Source organism: Malania oleifera, chromosome 4, assembly GCF_029873635.1.
Source record: "Malania oleifera isolate guangnan ecotype guangnan chromosome 4, ASM2987363v1, whole genome shotgun sequence".
NCBI classification, from domain to species: Eukaryota; Viridiplantae; Streptophyta; class Magnoliopsida; order Santalales; family Ximeniaceae; genus Malania; species Malania oleifera.
The window spans coordinates 49,380,059-49,389,223 of NC_080420.1; the positions used below are offsets into that span (position 1 = coordinate 49,380,059).

General features: G+C 38.2%; 1 non-coding gene across 1 annotated transcript; it reads right to left on the minus strand.

Annotated features, from left to right (window-relative positions):
* Positions 1–8,746: 8,746 nt before the first annotated feature.
* LOC131154687 (small nucleolar RNA R71) lies at positions 8,747–8,852 on the minus strand. The gene has a single exon (XR_009136603.1). It is a non-coding gene; the product is annotated as a small nucleolar RNA R71 (small nucleolar RNA).
* Between the last annotated feature and the right edge of the window lie 313 nt (positions 8,853–9,165).

The following is a 9,165-nucleotide window of genomic DNA, read 5'->3' on the forward strand; positions in this document are numbered from 1 at the left end:
TTTCCATAAACTCCTTAACCACTAGTGTACTGATAAGTTTCAATTCATTTTCTATCACCTCCTTTACATAAGCCATAGACCCCTGACATTCGTTTAGAAGTAGTCTTCTCACCTGCATGGCTTACACTAACTGAGGTTGAGATTGCACTCGCGATCCTACAAATCTAAATTTTGGCTTTTCTAGTGGTCTAAAAATCACCTCTTTCAGATGATAGTCGATACTAGCATAGTTAGTAGCTAGCAAGTCCATACCCAGTATTACATTGAATCCATGCAAATCTAGCACAATTAGGTTAACTGGTAATACTCTCCCTTGAATTTCTACAGGGTAATCCCGGAGCACCCTACGACACCTCACCATTAACCCTATCAGTGTTGCTACTGACAATTTAACATCTAATAACTGTGTTTCAACACCCGACAATTTAACATATCTCGCATACAAAAATGAGCGGGTGACACCTGTATTAAAAAAAACAATAGCTTGATATGATTAATCAATACATGTACCTATCACGACGTCATCTGCGGCCTCCGCGTCTCCCAGCGTCAAAGCATATATCCTCGCTAGAGCTACATTCCTCTATTGGCCTCCACGAGACACTTGATAACCTCCTCGGCACAGTCTGGGAGCAAGTGTGGTACCAGGTGGTGTAAGGCAATCTCGTACTAAATGTCCCAATACACTGCAGTGATAGAAAATGCCTCTCCCTGCTCAACACCCTCCCTAGTGTCTCTTTCCATATGTCTGACTAACAGGGTAAGTGTGCACTCCCAGAACCCCATGGCCCCCAGTCTCCTGCTTCTGTCCTCTGCCATAATTTCCTCTCCTCTAGTGGCCTCAACTAGATCCCTGCTAAAAGCCTGAAGGCGTGGACCTCTTCTTCTGCCCCTGCTTCAAGTTTAGGAACTCCTTCACTTTAGCTTCCCTGATAATGGCCGAAAAGTATCTGTCAAAGAACAAATCTTCAAAACGGCACCAGGTCATAGTTATAGGCACCGCCCTCTGTTCCTCAAACAGTTCCACCGTAGTACACCATCTTTCAGCCTCTTCTATCAATTTATAGGTGGAAAATAAGACCCTCTACTCTTCAGTGCACTTTAGTACTTCCAATACTTTTTCTATTTCCTACATCCAATTTTCGGCGACTACAAGATCGGCTCCTCCTAAAAATGTCGAAGGATTCATTTTGGTAAATTTCTCTATCGTGCACCTATGGCCTGTAGACGGTCCTCCCTGCTCTCTGGAGCTTCGTACGATCTTAGTCATGACCTGTTGAGCCATACTACGTAAAACCATATCTGAATTAGCCCCATCTGCACCCGAGGGCCTTGCACCATCACTACCGCTCGCATCACCTCCAAGGTCCATTTGGAAATGATAATAAAGATAGCTTAGGGACCATACCCTTACAATCTATGTATCTAACCAAAACCCTTAGTATCCCTTCTATCTTAACATCCTCATTTTAATTCAAGATCAAGTCCTACACTTCAGAAACACAACTCGACAATAGTTTACTACGACTTTCTTGAAATTGTCACCCTAAGAAATACACAGAAACCACCACAGAAGTCCTGCCTCCAACTACAGAACAAAACCTTAAATCCTTTTTCCTATACTCTGGTATTGTTTCCAGTGCACTTTAGAGTCTACTGAACCTAACAACCTAGGCGTTGACACTAAACTCTAACAACCTGCCTATTTACCATATATATGTATATTTTCCCACATAATAAAATTTATAATAATTCTAATAACACGCTAAACTTCCAAAGTCATGATCAACATGGACCCATGGGTACTAGGGATATACCTGTCATACAACTTTAATACCTAAGAAGCCGAAAACATAAAATCATATACATGCCACAAAACACAAGAAACCATATCTACTGAATCTGTCATATATATATATATATACAGTCATCCACAAAAAGAGAAAAAGTATCCTATGGTCATAACCCGAAAATCCATCTAATCCGAGTGCACCCACTTACCCTATAGACAAGGTAGCTTAGTCCTCTTCTACTGCTGCAGGGTTCTATCCACATTCCTATCTGGATTTCTTGAAATTTTGTAACGATGGGGTGAGGCACCTCTCAGTAAGGAAGACAAATTAATATCAGTGAGTGGCAACATGAGTATTTTTCATGACATACATATAGACAGTACATAATTCATATCAGGTATAAACAGTTGTATCATATTTGAATAAAACATGATTTAACATAACATAGTTTAACATACTAAATTCATGTACTGAAAAATCATCTTATATAAACATATCATACTTGAATTATTACCCATGATAGATAGATAGATAGTTAGCTATCGTTATGTCTTACCCCCCACATGATAGGGTTATACGACTTGAAGGCGGGACCTAGCAATGGCTGGCTGACCCTGCTAAGTCAACATCGGTTATAGTGTAAATATGATGGGCCTATTCCACCTGTGTTGGACTACTAGGGGAACTGCGACACTCCCAAAAAGCCACATTGACTTCCATCTCCCACACTCTATATAAGATGTGTGGTAGCACTAATACAAACGTAAATGTAAACGTAAACATGAACATACTGCTATGGTACTGTGCTTTGTGAAACTAAATTGAGCTATTCGGGTTATGATAACATACAATACATTTCATGATATTAAACATAGCAGTTTCACATTTCAGAGTAAAACAAGACATGGTAATATTTTCTTGAATCTTGATATAACATGCATAATTACGACATTTTATCCCGTCATATCATAATGTAAAAATAAGGACACCAACACTGGTATAACATGACGTACTTGTACATGAAAATCTTGCACTTGTTAATATAATATTCTTAAAATCATAGTTCTTGTACTGTTTTTAGGGTTTCCCTGAAAATTGATATAACATGCTTATCTTAGAAAAATCATAGTATTTCAATATAACATAATTTTCATAGAAATATTATACTTATGCCACACAAATGTAAATAGCCTCACAAAATCATAATTTATTCTGAAATCATATTTCCATATAAAATGTGTAAAAATCATTTTCCTGTTCAACAATAATATTCCCAAACATAGTTCTATATCATACATATTTTCCTGAAAATAAATACTGTATAATAATAATTAATTCCATGAAAATGCTGACTTAATTTATCCCCTTACTTGGCTCACTCAGAAGTCCACAATTTAAACCAAACCTACACCCATGTGTCCCCAGCACAACACCCTAAAATTAAATCTCCCCCAACAAAACTATAGTATTATACTATCGAAAGCTTTTTCCTTAGTCCAGAAAAACCATATACCTTAGAAAACTCAAAATAACCAACTTACCCAAATTTTGGGATGTTGCCCAAGTTGGCCTAACCAACGAACTACTTTGGTAGACTTGAAGAGTATCTTCCCAGGAGTAGCGTGGCGGCTTCTGATTGTCAAATCAGTGAAGAACGAAGACGGAATCGAAAAGAGAGGGTGGGAGAGTCAAAATTTAGAGAGAGGAGAGAGAGAGAGAGAGAGAGAGAGAGAGCGAGCGAGAGAGAGAGATTCGTGCAAAATTCTCGGTGAAAAACTTGGGCTCAACTTATTTATATAGGGTGAATTCGTTGACGAGACATGTCAGCTCATCGACAAGTCCATGAAGGGTGCTCATCGACGAACACTTACCCTTCGTCGACAAATTTTAGGCCCTGAAATCAACCCTCTCGGTAATATCTCGCTGATGAGACACGCATCCATATCAACGATCCCTAGAAGCCTATTTGTCGACGAGCACTTTGCTCTTGTCGACGAGACCTTGCTAAATCCCCTTTTTGAAAAAAAAAATCATTTTCTCTCATTTCTTTTATTATTTAATTTCTATAATTCTTCGAGTCTCAACATGAATAGTGTCGATACGAAGGTGTATCTCTGTTAGGATCCTTGATTCCATTTTTGATGTCTAAGAAAGACATTGTCTAAATGGGTGCTCAGAGACCATTGCGTCTCAGTCGCTCCCTAGAGGTTGGCTGAGTCAAAGTGGAATTTCATAGGATATACGGAGTAGACATCGTTGGGATAAGAGCGGTACTATTTATCCTACACCTTCTATTCTATTGGTTTTCTATTGGATATATAGTTTTGGAATATGGCAGAAACTACAGCCCCAACAACTTCATCATCATCTTCAAATACCATAGCTAATGCTCGGTTTAAAGTGGAGAAATTTAATGGTACCAATAATTTTGGAATATATGGCAATCTGAGGTGACGGGCATCGTGTACCGGTAGGAATTAGATGTTGCTCTGGATGATAAGCCAAAGCACATGGGCGACAAAGATTGGGAAAAGATCAATCATCGGGCATGTGGTATAATTCATTTGTGTCTTGCTAAAAATCAGAAATTGTGTTATAAGTTTAGAAGATCGGCTCTATTTGAAAAAGAAATTTTTTCACTTCCTGATATGCTCCTAAAATGCACTATTTTAGGCCCTCATTTACCTTTATTTTTCTCTTATTTATCATGTATTTAACCTTTCTTATTATAGTTCAGAGTTATGTAAGGTTTGTTCATGTTTCAGAAAATCAGGTTTAAATGGAGGAGTTAAGTAATACAATAAGCCAAAGGAGTAATTTGGAATCACAAAGCTCAAATTAGATGCTCAACCAAGCCCCCACAGTTTCAATTCATCAAAGTAAACAAGATTTGGTTCGACCATGTGATGCGATCAACTAACATAGGGGGTGACCAGGTCACAGATGGAAGACTCCAAGGTCTAGACTATAAGTAAGGTGTTGCAAGGTTCGACCAACAGCTTGACCAAGTAACCCTAAGGGCGACCACATCAAGAAACCTGAGATTTACCGAAGCTTATATCTTGCAAGTCTCGACCATCAGTGTGACCGGGAAGGCCTATAGGTGCAAATAGGTTGAGAATGCCTGAAGTTTGAATCCCAAAATTCCAACGAGCCTTGACCAGGGCACGACCAGGGGAAGTCATGGGTGCGACCTGGTCGATAGACGCGAACCCAATGATTTTTTTTACGAGATTTTTTAAAAAAGTTTCCTATTTTGAATTCAAACCTTTGTAAATCCTTTTGGGTGTAAAACCTAGCTTCGTCTATATGCCTAGGGTTCCCCTTTGTTCCCTTTTTGGTTAGTGACATACCTAGAGAGTCTTTGGGTGCCACTTAGAATAGATTTACTGCTTTGAATTTGTTGATCTTATGGGTCATATCCCATTTTGATCATGACAAACACTTTGGTATTTAACATTTTCCAAGTTTGTGTGCAGGTTCATATTAGCAAGATCATATGATGGCATGAGACAACTTAAAGAACAAAAATCCTGAATTGTTGTTTATTGTAATTTATATTATGTTTAATTTGGGTCTGTAATAGTAAAGTAGGAAAGGTCTATAATATTAATTATCTATCGATCTGTAATAATCTGCATATCATGCGTGATAGGAACTTCTAAGCTCAAGACCATAGATTGACCTTAGGGATCACTCTTCGGTTGACCGATGCCGGATTATTTCGGCCAACCCAAAAGACATTAGAAACACCTTAGGTCCTTACACAAACATATAAGATAGTCTCCAATATCACATATATTATCACGGGAATTAATTGAATTAACTTAGGAATTAAAGGACTAAAATAGTGAGGCTTCGGGTGACCGAATTGTGGTGTTCAAAACACCTCGGGCGATCGAACCTTTGACCAATCAACGGATTGACCCAATTTTGGGCAAACAAACCCAAAAATACTTCAACATCCATGGTCGACTAAACTTGTACCCTGTACCTTTCCAACAACTCGGGCGCCCAAACTTTACGTTCAAAATACCCTTGGGTAACCGAACATGTTAATTCGCTAAACCAAACTCAAGACTAGGCGACTGAATCGTGGACAAAGTGGAAATTCGCCTTGGTCAGCAAACCGACCCTTTCCTCAGGCACCCAAACCCAAAAATCAACTTTTGTGTATGTGGCTATTCAAGCGACCGAACCAAGGGTCGGACGCCCGAAACTCTCGGGTTGCTTAATTTTTAACCGCAGTGACTTGGGTTAATTAAGGGTAAATTGGTTTTAAAATTCATTAAACAAATTTAATAATACCATTTGTGTTCTAGAAGTTATAATTTTGACATATATATATACACCTTCATTTGCAAAAATTAGAGAGAGATTAGGGATTTTAATTAGCAAAATTTCCTCTATATTTTTTAGAGTTATTTCTTCAAATTCGAACCCTAATACTCATCCTTTTACTATTCCCTTGCAAAATCTTTCGAGTGACTATATCTTGAGGGATCCTACAAAGCTATAACTCTCATTGTATTTAGTTGTGTGATTGATTTTTTGATTTTGAGTTTAGCAAAAGCTTTTCCCACGGTTTAATTAATAATCTTTGTGGGGGAAAAACTTAGTAGCTTGTGAGTCTTAGAATTTGTTTTGCATGACTCCTAAGCTTGTATTTTGATTTGTGAAGCAAAATATTTTTACAAGCTTTGACTACAAACATTTCTTGTGCTAGATTGTTAAGAAAATTATTTTATGAGATATTTTTTATTACACTTGTTGAAGATCTTTGAAACCATACCTGTGATTGATATACTTTGGTTTATTGTTTCAAAGATTGTTTGAAAATACACTTTTGTGCTTGATTGAATATTAACATAAGATTGAGTGTTTAGCACACATATTGCACAAAGCTTATGGTTCCTATCTATTTGAGGTGCATTGATTAGTCTTTGTGCATAGTGGTACATATCTACTTGTGTAAGTAGCATTTTTTTATACGTAAATTTTTATATCATTTGTATTCCAGACGTGGGCCTGAAGAGGGAGACTAGCCTTGGTGAATAGTCTCGGATTGGCTTAGACCTGGTTAGGAAAGCTAGGTGCACCATCTTCTTAAGGTGTTGTACTGAGGTCTTCTCCGCCCCACAAGGACAGTGCGTAAAGGTTGAGGTTAGCCCTGGGAATTTGACATGGTTGTAAACGGTGCCGCTCCGCCCTTTAGGTGAGCAACAGTGGTAATCCTTTGGCTTGCGAGCTGAGGTCGGGACGTAGGCAGTATTGGCCAAACCCCGATATCATATCGTGTGTACACTGTTTATATTTCTACAATTTATTTACTACACATGAATGTTATGCTTAATATATGGTGAATGTTGCGCATTATTTAATTTTCGCATATCATTATCTATGCAATTAGTGTATAATTAGAAAGACCCTAGGCTGTGTTATACTGTTATATGGTTTAACCTACGAATAAAGTTTAAATTTGCAATTCACCCCCTCTTGGGAATACACCAAAGTCAACAGATTTCAATTCCTTGTACTGGTTTTGTGCTTGGATTCTTCAAAGGCCTATGACAACCTTCAAATTCCTTGTGCTGCTGCATAGATAGCTAGTTCTTGGTTGTAATCTTGATCACTAGTAACAGGTCGTTGAGTTCCAATTAAAGTCATTTTTAATTCATGCTTTCTTTACTACTTTCATTTAAATACATCCACTTTAAATACCTTGTTTTTAATTTCCATGCACTTTTACTTCTCTAGTAAAGGATATCATATAGCTAGGGATTCCGTCACTTATACTAACTAGGTTACGATTCATGTAGGGTGATCACTGGATAGGGTATACCATAGTTCAACATCATGCTCCGGACGATTGGTGTACCTTCGCTACCCTATACCACTCGAACGTTTCACTTAATTGTTTAGCGTAGTATGGATAGTTAACCGGGCATAACTAGCGCACATGACAATCTAAGCTTGATTCATGATCAGAGACCTACTTTGTAGGAGTAGTGTTAATATAAATTTTCATGCTTTCTTAGTTGATAGAAAAACAATTTCCAAATATCACCTTTTTCCTTTTTTCACAAAGTGTAGTAAATTAGGCTAGATGTGGTGAACAACTACACTAGAGTCCCTGAGGATCGATACTCGACTTACTCATTGTTCTACTAAAATTGGGTTAGTTAGGTTTATAAATATTATCTTTGGTAGCTAAGGACCCAAGCCTTGGCGAGCCTACTAAATTTTGGCGTTGTTGCTGAAGACTTAATTATGGTTGTAAGCCAATTTCTAGTTTAGTGTACTACTACTTTGTTTTTATTTGTTTTCTTTTGTTTTTGATTTTTGTTTGATACTTTGAAGTCTTCATTGTGTGCTTCATGTGTATATGTTGGGTTTGCGCTCTTTGGATCCTGAGTTAGTGCCTATAGACCTTGAGGTTGAAAGATCCCGTAGGTCAATTAGGAAATCTACCTCCAGTCTTGAGCTAGTTGAGTTGTCTGAACCCAAAGTCATGGCTGAACATCAACAGGTTCCCACCTTTCAAAACTCAAAACCCCAAGCTCCCCACTAACCTGTGATGGAAGAACAGCCTCGTCGGCCTCTTGGAGACTATTTCCTACCCAACACATGCACGTCATCATCTTGCATCCGATTCCTAGAGATCGAGGTGGCACAATTTGAAATTAAGGCATCTATCATCTTGATGCTTCCTAATTTCTTTGAGAATTCAACTAAAAATCCTTACAAGCATCTAGATAATATTCTTGAAATATGTTCCACCATCTATATACCTCATTTTGCTGATGATGCCCTCCAATTGAGGCTTTTCCCGTTCTCTCTAAAGGATAAAGCCAAATATTGATTGAATTCCTAAAAGCCGAACTCAATGACCAATTGGGCCACCAGGCAACATGAGTTCTTAAAAAAGTACTTCCCAATTGGGAAGACTAACCAGCTAAAGAAGGCAATAACTAGTTTCTTAAAATTGGATGAAGAACAATTTTCTGAGACATGATAGTGCTTTAGGGACCTCTTGCGCAAATGCCCACATCATCAAGTCCCTAGGTAGCAATTATTTTATACCTTTTATGAAAGATTAGCTGAGCATGATTGAGCCATAGTAGATGCATCTTGTGGAGGTACTTTCCTAACAAAACACGAGAATGAGGCCTAAGCTCTCTTTGTGAACCTTGCCAAGAATTCTCAGCAGCATGATCTTGCTACTCGTAAACCGTCCTAATCTTCCTCTTCCCATCATAAGGGCATCTATGAGTTAGCCTCTAGCCATGACTTCGCGCATACCTTGAACACTATTGTGAAAAAGTTAGATCAGTTCTTGTCCCTTGGACAGCAACCTCGACTTGTGGTATGT